We start from the raw sequence: 16,757 nt of genomic DNA on the forward strand, positions 1-16,757 counted from the left end.
AGCATTGGCGGAGACTACACACGATTCTGAATTAATGCTAAATAATATGAAAACACGCAAGACATGTAGTAAAGCAGTAGGACACATTTTGTGGTGTCTGACGAGCAGCGCACTCTGTAGGTGGGCGCAGATAGTATGTATCATTCTCCCAAATAATTTAGCATAACGATTTCGGAATAGCATTGGCGGAGACTACACACGATTCTGAATTAATGCTAAATAATATGAAAACACGCAAGACATGTAGTACAGCAGTAGGACACATTTTGTGGTGTCTGACGAGCAGCGCACTCTGTAGGTGGGCGCAGATAGTATGTATCATTCTCCCAAATAATTTAGCATAACGATTTCGGAATAGCATTGGCGGAGACTACACACGATTCTGAATTAATGCTAAATAATATGAAAACACGCAAGACATGTAGTAAAGCAGTAGGACACATTTTGTGGTGTCTGACGAGCAGCGCACTCTGTAGGTGGGCGCAGATAGTATGTATCATTCTCCCAAATAATTTAGCATAACGATTTCGGAATAGCATTGGCGGAGACTACACACGATTCTGAATTAATGCTAAATAATATGAAAACACGCAAGACATGTAGTACAGCAGTAGGACACATTTTGTGGTGTCTGACGAGCAGCGCACTCTGTAGGTGGGCGCAGATAGTATGTATCATTCTCCCAAATAATTTAGCATAACGATTTCGGAATAGCATTGGCGGAGACTACACACGATTCTGAATTAATGCTAAATAATATGAAAACACGCAAGACATGTAGTAAAGCAGTAGGACACATTTTGTGGTGTCTGACGAGCCGCGCACTCTGTAGGTGGGCGGAGATACTATGTATCATTCTCCCAAAATATTAAGAATAACGATTTCGGAATAGCATTGGCGGAGACTACACACGATTCTGAATTAATGCTAAATAATATGAAAACACGCAAGACATGTAGTAAAGCAGTAGGACACATTTTGTGGTGTCTGACGAGCCGCGCACTCTGTAGGTGGGCGCAGATAGTATGTATCATTCTCCCAAAATATTAAGAATAACGATTTCGGAATAGCATTGGCGGAGACTACACACGATTCTGAATTAATGCTAAATAATATGAAAACACGCAAGACATGTAGTAAAGCAGTAGGACACATTTTGTGGTGTCTGACGAGCAGCGCACTCTGTAGGTGGGCGCAGATACCATGTATCATTCTCCCAAAATATTAAGAATAACGATTTCGGAATAGCATTGGCGGAGACTACACACGATTCTGAATTAATGCTAAATAATATGAAAACACGCAAGACATGTAGTAAAGCAGTAGGACACATTTTGTGGTGTCTGACGAGCCGCGCACTCTGTAGGTGGGCGCAGATAGTATGTATCATTCTCCCAAAATATTAAGAATAACGATTTCGGAATAGCATTGGCGGAGACTACACACGATTCTGAATTAATGCTAAATAATATGAAAACACGCAAGACATGTAGTAAAGCAGTAGGACACATTTTGTGGTGTCTGACGAGCAGCGCACTCTGTAGGTGGGCGCAGATACCATGTATCATTCTCCCAAAATATTAAGAATAACGATTTCGGAATAGCATTGGCGGAGACTACACACGATTCTGAATTAATGCTAAATAATATGAAAACACGCAAGACATGTAGTAAAGCAGTAGGACACATTTTGTGGTGTCTGACGAGCAGCGCACTCTGTAGGTGGGCGCAGATACTATGTATCATTCTCCCAAAATATTAAGAATAAAGATTTCGGAATAGCATTGGCGGAGACGACACACGATTCTGAATTAATGCTAAATAATGTGAAAACACGCAAGACATGTAGTAAAGCAGTAGGACACATTTTGTGGTGTCTGACGAGCCGCGCACTCTGTAGGTGGGCGCAGATAGTATGTATCATTCTCCCAAAATATTAAGAATAACGATTTCGGAATAGCATTGGCGGAGACTACACACGATTCTGAATTAATGCTAAATAATATGAAAACACGCAAGACATGTAGTAAAGCAGTAGGACACATTTTGTGGTGTCTGACGAGCCGCGCACTCTGTAGGTGGGCGCAGATAGTATGTATCATTCTCCCAAAATATTAAGAATAACGATTTCGGAATAGCATTGGCGGAGACTACACACGATTCTGAATTAATGCTAAATAATATGAAAACACGCAAGACATGTAGTAAAGCAGTAGGACACATTTTGTGGTGTCTGACGAGCAGCGCACTCTGTAGGTGGGCGCAGATACCATGTATCATTCTCCCAAAATATTAAGAATAACGATTTCGGAATAGCATTGGCGGAGACTACACACGATTCTGAATTAATGCTAAATAATATGAAAACACGCAAGACATGTAGTAAAGCAGTAGGACACATTTTGTGGTGTCTGACGAGCAGCGCACTCTGTAGGTGGGCGCAGATACTATGTATCATTCTCCCAAAATATTAAGAATAAAGATTTCGGAATAGCATTGGCGGAGACGACACACGATTCTGAATTAATGCTAAATAATGTGAAAACACGCAAGACATGTAGTAAAGCAGTAGGACACATTTTGTGGTGTCTGACGAGCAGCGCACTCTGTAGGTGGGCGGAGATACAATGTATCATTCTCCCAAAATATTAAGAATAACGATTTCGGAATAGCATTGGCGGAGACGACTCACGATTCTGAATTAATGCTAAATAATATGAAAACACGCAAGACATGTAGTAAAGCAGTAGGACACATTTTGTGGTGTCTGACGAGCAGCGCCCTCTGTAGGTGGGCGCAGATAGTATGTATCATTCTCCCAAATAATTTAGCATAACGATTTCGGAATAGCATTGGCGGAGACTACACACGATTCTGAATTAATGCTAAATAATATGAAAACACGCAAGACATGTAGTAAAGCAGTAGGACACATTTTGTGGTGTCTGACGAGCAGCGCACTCTGTAGGTGGGCGCAGATAGTATGTATCATTCTCCCAAATAATTTAGCATAACGATTTCGGAATAGCATTGGCGGAGACTACACACGATTCTGAATTAATGCTAAATAATATGAAAACACGCAAGACATGTAGTAAAGCAGTAGGACACATTTTGTGGTGTCTGACGAGCAGCGCACTCTGTAGGTGGGCGCAGATAGTATGTATCATTCTCCCAAATAATTTAGCATAACGATTTCGGAATAGCATTGGCGGAGACTACACACGATTCTGAATTAATGCTAAATAATATGAAAACACGCAAGACATGTAGTAAAGCAGTAGGACACATTTTGTGGTGTCTGACGAGCAGCGCACTCTGTAGGTGGGCGCAGATAGTATGTATCATTCTCCCAAATAATTTAGCATAACGATTTCAGAATAGCATTGGCGGAGACTACACACGATTCTGAATTAATGCTAAATAATATGAAAACACGCAAGACATGTAGTAAAGCAGTAGGACACATTTTGTGGTGTCTGACGAGCAGCGCACTCTGTAGGTGGGCGCAGATACCATGTATCATTCTCCCAAAATATTAAGAATAACGATTTCGGAATAGCATTGGCGGAGACTACACACGATTCTGAATTAATGCTAAATAATATGAAAACACGCAAGACATGTAGTAAAGCAGTAGGACACATTTTGTGGTGTCTGACGAGCAGCGCACTCTGTAGGTGGGCGCAGATACCATGTATCATTCTCCCAAAATATTAAGAATAACGATTTCGGAATAGCATTGGCGGAGACTACACACGATTCTGAATTAATGCTAAATAATATGAAAACACGCAAGACATGTAGTAAAGCAGTAGGACACATTTTGTGGTGTCTGACGAGCAGCGCACTCTGTAGGTGGGCGCAGATACTATGTATCATTCTCCCAAAATATTAAGAATAAAGATTTCGGAATAGCATTGGCGGAGACGACACACGATTCTGAATTAATGCTAAATAATGTGAAAACACGCAAGACATGTAGTAAAGCAGTAGGACACATTTTGTGGTGTCTGACGAGCAGCGCACTCTGTAGGTGGGCGGAGATACAATGTATCATTCTCCCAAAATATTAAGAATAACGATTTCGGAATAGCATTGGCGGAGACGACTCACGATTCTGAATTAATGCTAAATAATATGAAAACACGCAAGACATGTAGTAAAGCAGTAGGACACATTTTGTGGTGTCTGACGAGCAGCGCCCTCTGTAGGTGGGCGCAGATAGTATGTATCATTCTCCCAAATAATTTAGCATAACGATTTCGGAATAGCATTGGCGGAGACTACACACGATTCTGAATTAATGCTAAATAATATGAAAACACGCAAGACATGTAGTAAAGCAGTAGGACACATTTTGTGGTGTCTGACGAGCAGCGCACTCTGTAGGTGGGCGCAGATAGTATGTATCATTCTCCCAAATAATTTAGCATAACGATTTCGGAATAGCATTGGCGGAGACTACACACGATTCTGAATTAATGCTAAATAATATGAAAACACGCAAGACATGTAGTAAAGCAGTAGGACACATTTTGTGGTGTCTGACGAGCAGCGCACTCTGTAGGTGGGCGCAGATAGTATGTATCATTCTCCCAAAATATTAAGAATAAAGATTTCGGAATAGCATTGGCGGAGACGACACACGATTCTGAATTAATGCTAAATAATGTGAAAACACGCAAGACATGTAGTAAAGCAGTAGGACACATTTTGTGGTGTCTGACGAGCAGCGCACTCTGTAGGTGGGCGCAGATAGTATGTATCATTCTCCCAAATAATTTAGCATAACGATTTCGGAATAGCATTGGCGGAGACTACACACGATTCTGAATTAATGCTAAATAATATGAAAACACGCAAGACATGTAGTAAAGCAGTAGGACACATTTTGTGGTGTCTGACGAGCAGCGCACTCTGTAGGTGGGCGCAGATAGTATGTATCATTCTCCCAAATAATTTAGCATAACGATTTCGGAATAGCATTGTCGGAGACTACACACGATTCTGAATTAATGCTAAATAATATGAAAACACGCAAGACATGTAGTAAAGCAGTAGGACACATTTTGTGGTGTCTGACGAGCAGCGCCCTCTGTAGGTGGGCGCAGATAGTATGTATCATTCTCCCAAATAATTTAGCATAACGATTTCGGAATAGCATTGTCGGAGACTACACACGATTCTGAATTAATGCTAAATAATATGAAAACACGCAAGACATGTAGTAAAGCAGTAGGACACATTTTGTGGTGTCTGACGAGCAGCGCACTCTGTAGGTGGGCGCAGATAGTATGTATCATTCTCCCAAATAATTTAGCATAACGATTTCGGAATAGCATTGGCGGAGACTACACACGATTCTGAATTAATGCTAAATAATATGAAAACACGCAAGACATGTAGTAAAGCAGTAGGACACATTTTGTGGTGTCTGACGAGCAGCGCACTCTGTAGGTGGGCGCAGATAGTATGTATCATTCTCCCAAATAATTTAGCATAACGATTTCGGAATAGCATTGTCGGAGACTACACACGATTCTGAATTAATGCTAAATAATATGAAAACACGAAAGACATGTAGTAAAGCAGTAGGACACATTTTGTGGTGTCTGACGAGCAGCGCACTCTGTAGGTGGGCGCAGATAGTATGTATCATTCTCCCAAATAATTTAGCATAACGATTTCGGAATAGCATTGTCGGAGACTACACACGATTCTGAATTAATGCTAAATAAATTGAAAACACGCAAGACATGTAGTAAAGCAGTAGGACACATTTTGTGGTGTCTGACGAGCAGCGCACTCTGTAGGTGGGCGCAGATAGTATGTATCATTCTCCCAAATAATTTAGCATAACGATTTCGGAATAGCATTGGCGGAGACTACACACGATTCTGAATTAATGCTAAATAATATGAAAACACGCAAGACATGTAGTAAAGCAGTAGGACACATTTTGTGGTGTCTGACGAGCAGCGCACTCTGTAGGTGGGCGCAGATAGTATGTATCATTCTCCCAAATAATTTAGCATAACGATTTCGGAATAGCATTGGCGGAGACTACACACGATTCTGAATTAATGCTAAATAATATGAAAACACGCAAGACATGTAGTAAAGCAGTAGGACACATTTTGTGGTGTCTGACGAGCAGCGCACTCTGTAGGTGGGCGCAGATAGTATGTATCATTCTCCCAAATAATTTAGCATAACGATTTCGGAATAGCATTGGCGGAGACTACACACGATTCTGAATTAATGCTAAATAATATGAAAACACGCAAGACATGTAGTAAAGCAGTAGGACACATTTTGTGGTGTCTGACGAGCAGCGCACTCTGTAGGTGGGCGCAGATAGTATGTATCATTCTCCCAAATAATTTAGCATAACGATTTCAGAATAGCATTGGCGGAGACTACACACGATTCTGAATTAATGCTAAATAATATGAAAACACGCAAGACATGTAGTAAAGCAGTAGGACACATTTTGTGGTGTCTGACGAGCAGCGCACTCTGTAGGTGGGCGCAGATACCATGTATCATTCTCCCAAAATATTAAGAATAACGATTTCGGAATAGCATTGGCGGAGACTACACACGATTCTGAATTAATGCTAAATAATATGAAAACACGCAAGACATGTAGTAAAGCAGTAGGACACATTTTGTGGTGTCTGACGAGCAGCGCACTCTGTAGGTGGGCGCAGATACCATGTATCATTCTCCCAAAATATTAAGAATAACGATTTCGGAATAGCATTGGCGGAGACTACACACGATTCTGAATTAATGCTAAATAATATGAAAACACGCAAGACATGTAGTAAAGCAGTAGGACACATTTTGTGGTGTCTGACGAGCAGCGCACTCTGTAGGTGGGCGCAGATACTATGTATCATTCTCCCAAAATATTAAGAATAAAGATTTCGGAATAGCATTGGCGGAGACGACACACGATTCTGAATTAATGCTAAATAATGTGAAAACACGCAAGACATGTAGTAAAGCAGTAGGACACATTTTGTGGTGTCTGACGAGCAGCGCACTCTGTAGGTGGGCGGAGATACAATGTATCATTCTCCCAAAATATTAAGAATAACGATTTCGGAATAGCATTGGCGGAGACGACTCACGATTCTGAATTAATGCTAAATAATATGAAAACACGCAAGACATGTAGTAAAGCAGTAGGACACATTTTGTGGTGTCTGACGAGCAGCGCCCTCTGTAGGTGGGCGCAGATAGTATGTATCATTCTCCCAAATAATTTAGCATAACGATTTCGGAATAGCATTGGCGGAGACTACACACGATTCTGAATTAATGCTAAATAATATGAAAACACGCAAGACATGTAGTAAAGCAGTAGGACACATTTTGTGGTGTCTGACGAGCAGCGCACTCTGTAGGTGGGCGCAGATAGTATGTATCATTCTCCCAAATAATTTAGCATAACGATTTCGGAATAGCATTGGCGGAGACTACACACGATTCTGAATTAATGCTAAATAATATGAAAACACGCAAGACATGTAGTAAAGCAGTAGGACACATTTTGTGGTGTCTGACGAGCAGCGCACTCTGTAGGTGGGCGCAGATAGTATGTATCATTCTCCCAAATAATTTAGCATAACGATTTCGGAATAGCATTGGCGGAGACTACACACGATTCTGAATTAATGCTAAATAATATGAAAACACGCAAGACATGTAGTAAAGCAGTAGGACACATTTTGTGGTGTCTGACGAGCAGCGCACTCTGTAGGTGGGCGCAGATAGTATGTATCATTCTCCCAAATAATTTAGCATAACGATTTCGGAATAGCATTGGCGGAGACTACACACGATTCTGAATTAATGCTAAATAATATGAAAACACGCAAGACATGTAGTAAAGCAGTAGGACACATTTTGTGGTGTCTGACGAGCAGCGCACTCTGTAGGTGGGCGCAGATAGTATGTATCATTCTCCCAAATAATTTAGCATAACGATTTCGGAATAGCATTGGCGGAGACTACACACGATTCTGAATTAATGCTAAATAATATGAAAACACGCAAGACAAGTAGTACAGCAGTAGGACACATTTTGTGGTGTCTGACGAGCAGCGCACTCTGTAGGTGGGCGGAGATACAATGTATCATTCTCCCAAAATATTAAGAATAACGATTTCGGAATAGCATTGTCGGAGACTACACACGATTCTGAATTAATGCTAAATATAATGAAAACACGCAAGACATGTAGTAAAGCAGTAGGACACATTTTGTGGTGTCTGACGAGCAGCGCACTCTGTAGGTGGGCGCAGATAGTATGTAACATTCTCCCAAATAATTTAGCATAACGATTTCGGAATAGCATTGGCGGAGACTACACACGATTCTGAATTAATGCTAAATAATATGAAAACACGCAAGACATGTAGTAAAGCAGTAGGACACATTTTGTGGTGTCTGACGAGCAGCGCACTCTGTAGGTGGGCGCAGATAGTATGTATCATTCTCCCAAATAATTTAGCATAACGATTTCGGAATAGCATTGGCGGAGACTACACACGATTCTGAATTAATGCTAAATAATATGAAAACACGCAAGACATGTAGTAAAGCAGTAGGACACATTTTGTGGTGTCTGACGAGCAGCGCACTCTGTAGGTGGGCGCAGATAGTATGTATCATTCTCCCAAATAATTTAGCATAACGATTTCGGAATAGCATTGGCGGAGACTACACACGATTCTGAATTAATGCTAAATAATATGAAAACACGCAAGACATGTAGTAAAGCAGTAGGACACATTTTGTGGTGTCTGACGAGCAGCGCACTCTGTAGGTGGGCGCAGATAGTATGTATCATTCTCCCAAATAATTTAGCATAACGATTTCGGAATAGCATTGGCGGAGACTACACACGATTCTGAATTAATGCTAAATAATATGAAAACACGCAAGACATGTAGTAAAGCAGTAGGACACATTTTGTGGTGTCTGACGAGCAGCGCACTCTGTAGGTGGGCGCAGATAGTATGTATCATTCTCCCAAATAATTTAGCATAACGATTTCGGAATAGCATTGGCGGAGACTACACACGATTCTGAATTAATGCTAAATAATATGAAAACACGCAAGACATGTAGTAAAGCAGTAGGACACATTTTGTGGTGTCTGACGAGCAGCGCACTCTGTAGGTGGGCGCAGATAGTATGTATCATTCTCCCAAATAATTTAGCATAACGATTTCGGAATAGCATTGTCGGAGACTACACACGATTCTGAATTAATGCTAAATAATATGAAAACACGCAAGACATGTAGTAAAGCAGTAGGACACATTTTGTGGTGTCTGACGAGCAGCGCACTCTGTAGGTGGGCGCAGATAGCATGTATCATTCTCCCAAATAATTTAGCATAACGATTTCGGAATAGCATTGGCGGAGACTACACACGATTCTGAATTAATGCTAAATAATATGAAAACACGCAAGACATGTAGTACAGCAGTAGGACACATTTTGTGGTGTCTGACGAGCAGCGCACTCTGTAGGTGGGCGCAGATAGTATGTATCATTCTCCCAAATAATTTAGCATAACGATTTCGGAATAGCATTGGCGGAGACTACACACGATTCTGAATTAATGCTAAATAATATGAAAACACGCAAGACATGTAGTACAGCAGTAGGACACATTTTGTGGTGTCTGACGAGCAGCGCACTCTGTAGGTGGGCGGAGATACAATGTATCATTCTCCCAAAATATTAAGAATAACGATTTCGGAATAGCATTGTCGGAGACTACACACGATTCTGAATTAATGCTAAATAATATGAAAACACGCAAGACATGTAGTAAAGCAGTAGGACACATTTTGTGGTGTCTGACGAGCAGCGCACTCTGTAGGTGGGCGCAGATAGTATGTATCATTCTCCCAAATAATTTAGCATAACGATTTCGGAATAGCATTGGCGGAGACTACACACGATTCTGAATTAATGCTAAATAATATGAAAACACGCAAGACATGTAGTACAGCAGTAGGACACATTTTGTGGTGTCTGACGAGCAGCGCACTCTGTAGGTGGGCGGAGATACAATGTATCATTCTCCCAAAATATTAAGAATAACGATTTCGGAATAGCATTGTCGGAGACTACACACGATTCTGAATTAATGCTAAATAATATGAAAACACGCAAGACATGTAGTAAAGCAGTAGGACACACTTTGTGGTGTCTGACGAGCAGCGCACTCTGTAGGTGGGCGGAGATACAATGTATCATTCTCCCAAAATATTAAGAATAACGATTTCGGAATAGCATTGTCGGAGACTACACACGATTCTGAATTAATGCTAAATAATATGAAAACACGCAAGACATGTAGTAAAGCAGTAGGACACATTTTGTGGTGTCTGACGAGCAGCGCACTCTGTAGGTGGGCGCAGATAGTATGTATCATTCTCCCAAATAATTTAGCATAACGATTTCGGAATAGCATTGGCGGAGACTACACACGATTCTGAATTAATGCTAAATAATATGAAAACACGCAAGACATGTAGTACAGCAGTAGGACACATTTTGTGGTGTCTGACGAGCAGCGCACTCTGTAGGTGGGCGGAGATACAATGTATCATTCTCCCAAAATATTAAGAATAACGATTTCGGAATAGCATTGTCGGAGACTACACACGATTCTGAATTAATGCTAAATAATATGAAAACACGCAAGACATGTAGTAAAGCAGTAGGCCACATTTTGTGGTGTCTGACGAGCAGCGCACTCTGTAGGTGGGCGCAGATAGTATGTATCATTCTCCCAAATAATTTAGCATAACGATTTCGGAATAGCATTCGCGGAGACTACACACGATTCTGAATTAATGCTAAATAATATGAAAACACGCAAGACATGTAGTACAGCAGTAGGACACATTTTGTGGTGTCTGACGAGCAGCGCACTCTGTAGGTGGGCGGAGATACAATGTATCATTCTCCCAAAATATTAAGAATAACGATTTCGGAATAGCATTGTCGGAGACTACACACGATTCTGAATTAGTGCTAAATAATATGAAAACACGCAAGACATGTAGTAAAGCAGTAGGACACATTTTGTGGTGTCTGACGAGCAGCGCACTCTGTAGGTGGGCGCAGATAGTATGTATCATTCTCCCAAATAATTTAGCATAACGATTTCGGAATAGCATTGGCGGAGACTACACACGATTCTGAATTAATGCTAAATAATATGAAAACACGCAAGACATGTAGTACAGCAGTAGGACACATTTTGTGGTGTCTGACGAGCAGCGCACTCTGTAGGTGGGCGGAGATACAATGTATCATTCTCCCAAAATATTAAGAATAACGTTTCGGAATAGCATTGGCGGAGACTACACACGATTCTGAATTAATGCTAAATAATATGAAAACACGCAAGACATGTAGTAAAGCAGTAGGACACATTTTGTGGTGTCTGACGAGCAGCGCACTCTGAAGGTGGGCGCAGATAGTATGTATCATTCTCCCAAATAATTTAGCATAACGATTTCGGAATAGCATTGGCGGAGACTACACACGATTCTGAATTAATGCTAAATAATATGAAAACACGCAAGACATGTAGTACAGCAGTAGGACACATTTTGTGGTGTCTGACGAGCAGCGCACTCTGTAGGTGGGCGGAGATACAATGTATCATTCTCCCAAAATATTAAGAATAACGATTTCGGAATAGCATTGGCGGAGACTACACACGATTCTGAATTAATGCTAAATAATATGAAAACACGCAAGACATGTAGTAAAGCAGTAGGACACATTTTGTTTTGTCTGACGAGCAGCGCACTCTGTAGGTGGGCGCAGATAGTATGTATCATTCTCCCAAATAATTTAGCATAACGATTTCGGAATAGCATTGTCGGAGACTACACACGATTCTGAATTAATGCTAAATAATATGAAAACACGCAAGACATGTAGTAAAGCAGTAGGACACATTTTGTGGTGTCTGACGAGCAGCGCACTCTGTAGGTGGTCGGAGATACAATGTATCATTCTCCCAAAATATTAAGAATAACGATTTCGGAATAGCATTGGCGGAGACTACACACGATTCTGAATTAATGCTAAATAATATGAAAACACGCAAGACATGTAGTAAACCAGTAGGACACATTTTGTGGTGTCTGACGAGCAGCGCACTCTGTAGGTGGGCGGAGATACAATGTATCATTCTCCCAAAATATTAAGAATAACGATTTCGGAATAGCATTGGCGGAGACTACACACGATTCTGAATTAATGCTAAATAATATGAAAACACGCAAGACATGTAGTAAAGCAGTAGGACACATTTTGTGGTGTCTGACGAGCAGCGCACTCTGTAGGTGGGCGGAGATACAATGTATCATTCTCCCAAAATATTAAGAATAACGATTTCGGAATAGCATTGGCGGAGACTACACACGATTCTGAATTAATGCTAAATAATATGAAAACACGCAAGACATGTAGTAAAGCAGTAGGACACATTTTGTGGTGTCTGACGAGCAGCGCCCTCTGTAGGTGGGCGCAGATAGTATGTATCATTCTCCCAAATAATTTAGCATAACGATTTCGGAATAGCATTGGCGGAGACTACACACGATTCTGAATTAATGCTAAATAATATGAAAACACGCAAGACATGTAGTACAGCAGTAGGACACATTTTGTGGTGTCTGACGAGCAGCGCACTCTGTAGGTGGGCGGAGATACAATGTATCATTCTCCCAAAATATTAAGAATAACGATTTCGCAATAGCATTGTCGGAGACTACACACGATTCTGAATTAATGCTAAATAATATGAAAACACGCAAGACATGTAGTAAAGCAGTGGGACACATTTTGTGGTGTCTGACGAGCAGCGCACTCTGTAGGTGGGCGCAGATAGTATGTATCATTCTCCCAAATAATTTAGCATAACGATTTCGGAATAGCATTGGCGGAGACTACACACGATTCTGAATTAATGCTAAATAATATGAAAACACGCAAGACATGCAGTAAAGCAGTAGGACACATTTTGTGGTGTCTGACGAGCAGCGCACTCTGTAGGTGGGCGGAGATACAATGTATCATTCTCCCAAAATATTAAGAATAACGATTTCGGAATAGCATTGTCGGAGACTACACACGATTCTGAATTAATGCTAAATAATATGAAAACACGCAAGACATGTAGTAAAGCAGTGGGACACATTTTGTGGTGTCTGACGAGCAGCGCACTCTGTAGGTGGGCGGAGATACAATGTATCATTCTCCCAAAATATTAAGAATAACGATTTCGGAATAGCATTGTCGGAGACTACACACGATTCTGAATTAATGCTAAATAATATGAAAACACGCAAGACATGCAGTAAAGCAGTAGGACACATTTTGTGGTGTCTGACGAGCAGCGCACTCTGTAGGTGGGCGGAGATACAATGTATCATTCTCCCAAAATATTAAGAATAACGATTTTGGAATAGCATTGGCGGAGACTACACACGATTCTGAATTAATGCTAAATAATATGAAAACACACAAGACATGTAGTAAAGCAGTAGGACACATTTTGTGGTGTCTGACGAGCAGCGCACTCTGTAGGTGGGCGCAGATAGTATGTATCATTCTCCCAAATAATTTAGCATAACGATTTCGGAATAGCATTGGCGGAGACTACACACGATTCTGAATTAATGCTAAATAATATGAAAACACGCAAGACATGTAGTACAGCAGTAGGACACATTTTGTGGTGTCTGACGAGCAGCGCACTCTGTAGGTGGGCGGAGATACAATGTATCATTCTCCCAAAATATTAAGAATAACGATTTCGGAATAGCATTGGCGGAGACTACACACGATTCTGAATTAATGCTAAATAATATGAAAACACGCAAGACATGCAGTAAAGCAGTAGGACACATTTTGTGGTGTCTGACGAGCAGCGCACTCTGTAGGTGGGCGGAGATACAATGTATCATTCTCCCAAAATATTAAGAATAACGATTTCGGAATAGCATTGGCGGAGACTACACACGATTCTGAATTAATGCTAAATAATATGAAAACACGCAAGACATGTAGTAAAGCAGTAGGACACATTTTGTGGTGTCTGACGAGCAGCGCACTCTGTAGGTGGGCGCAGATAGTATGTATCATTCTCCCAAATAATTTAGCATAACGATTTCGGAATAGCATTGGCGGAGACTACACACGATTCTGAATTAATGCTAAATAATATGAAAACACGCAAGACATGTAGTACAGCAGTAGGACACATTTTGTGGTGTCTGACGAGCAGCGCACTCTGTAGGTGGGCGGAGATACAATGTATCATTCTCCCAAAATATTAAGAATAACGATTTCGGAATAGCATTGGCGGAGACTACACACGATTCTGAATTAATGCTAAATAATATGAAAACACGCAAGACATGCAGTAAAGCAGTAGGACACATTTTGTGGTGTCTGACGAGCAGCGCACTCTGTAGGTGGGCGGAGATACAATGTATCATTCTCCCAAAATATTAAGAATAACGATTTCGGAATAGCATTGGCGGAGACTACACACGATTCTGAATTAATGCTAAATAATATGAAAACACGCAAGACATGCAGTAAAGCAGTAGGACACATTTTGTGGTGTCTGACGAGCAGCGCACTCTGTAGGTGGGCGGAGATACAATGTATCATTCTCCCAAAATATTAAGAATAACGATTTCGGAATAGCATTGTCGGAGACTACACACGATTCTGAATTAATGCTAAATAATATGAAAACACGCAAGACATGTAGTACAGCAGTAGGACACATTTTGTGGTGTCTGACGAGCAGCGCACTCTGTAGGTGGGCGCAGATAGTATGTATCATTCTCCCAAATAATTTAGCATAACGATTTCGGAATAGCATTGTCGGAGACTACACACGATTCTGAATTAATGCTAAATAATATGAAAACACGCAAGACATGTAGTAAAGCAGTAGGACACATTTTGTGGTGTCTGACGAGCAGCGCACTCTGTAGGTGGGCGCAGATAGTATGTATCATTCTCCCAAATAATTTAGCATAACGATTTCGGAATAGCATTGGCGGAGACTACACACGATTCTGAATTAATGCTAAATAATATGAAAACACGCAAGACATGTAGTACAGCAGTAGGACACATTTTGTGGTGTCTGACGAGCAGCGCACTCTGTAGGTGGGCGGAGATACAATGTATCATTCTCCCAAAATATTAAGAATAACGATTTCGGAATAGCATTGTCGGAGACTACACACGATTCTGAATTAATGCTAAGTAATATGAAAACACGCAAGACATGTAGTAAAGCAGTAGGACACATTTTGTGGTGTCTAACGAGCAGCGCACTCTGTAGGTTGTCGCAGATAGTATGTATCATTCTCCCAAATAATTTAGCATAACGATTTCGGAATAGCATTGGCGGAGACTACACACGATTCTGAATTAATGCTAAATAATATGAAAACACGCAAGACATGTAGTACAGCAGTAGGACACATTTTGTGGTGTCTGACGAGCAGCGCACTCTGTAGGTGGTCGGAGATACAATGTATCATTCTCCCAAAATATTAAGAATAACGATTTCGGAATAGCATTGGCGGAGACCACACACGATTCTGAATTAATGCTAAATAATATGAAAACACGCAAGACATGTAGTACAGCAGTAGGACACATTTTGTGGTGTCTGACGAGCAGCGCACTCTGTAGGTGGGCGCAGATAGTATGTATCATTCTCCCAAATAATTTAGCATAACGATTTCGGAATAGCATTGTCGGAGACTACACACGATTCTGAATTAATGCTAAATAATATGAAAACACGCAAGACATGTAGTAAAGCAGTAGGACACATTTTGTGGTGTCTGACGAGCAGCGCACTCTGTAGGTGGGCGCAGATAGTATGTATCATTCTCCCAAATAATTTAGCATAACGATTTCGGAATAGCATTGTCGGAGACTACACACGATTCTGAATTAATGCTAAATAATATGAAAACACGCAAGACATGTAGTAAAGCAGTAGGACACATTTTGTGGTGTCTGACGAGCAGCGCACTCTGTAGGTGGGCGCAGATAGTATGTATCATTCTCCCAAATAATTTAGCATAACGATTTCGGAATAGCATTGTCGGAGACTACACACGATTCTGAATTAATGCTAAATAATATGAAAACACGCAAGACATGTAGTAAAGCAGTAGGACACATTTTGTGGTGTCTGACGAGCAGCGCACTCTGTAGGTGGGCGGAGATACAATGTATCATTCTCCCAAAATATTAAGAATAACGATTTCGGAATAGCATTGGCGGAGACTACACACGATTCTGAATTAATGCTAAATAATATGAAAACACGCAAGACATGTAGTACAGCAGTAGGACACATTTTGTGGTGTCTGACGAGCAGCGCACTCTGTAGGTGGGCGCAGATAGTATGTATCATTCTCCCAAATAATTTAGCATAACGATTTCGGAATAGCATTGTCGGAGACTACACACGATTCTGAATTAATGCTAAATAATATGAAAACACGCAAGACATGTAGTAAAGCAGTAGGACACATTTTGTGGTGTCTGACGAGCAGCGCACTCTGTAGGTGGGCGCAGATAGTATGTATCATTCTCCCAAATAATTAGCATAACGATTTCGGAATAGCATTGGCGGAGACTACACACGATTC

This window comes from Schistocerca piceifrons, unplaced genomic scaffold, assembly GCF_021461385.2.
Source record: "Schistocerca piceifrons isolate TAMUIC-IGC-003096 unplaced genomic scaffold, iqSchPice1.1 HiC_scaffold_2514, whole genome shotgun sequence".
NCBI lineage: Eukaryota > Metazoa > Arthropoda > Insecta > Orthoptera > Acrididae > Schistocerca > Schistocerca piceifrons.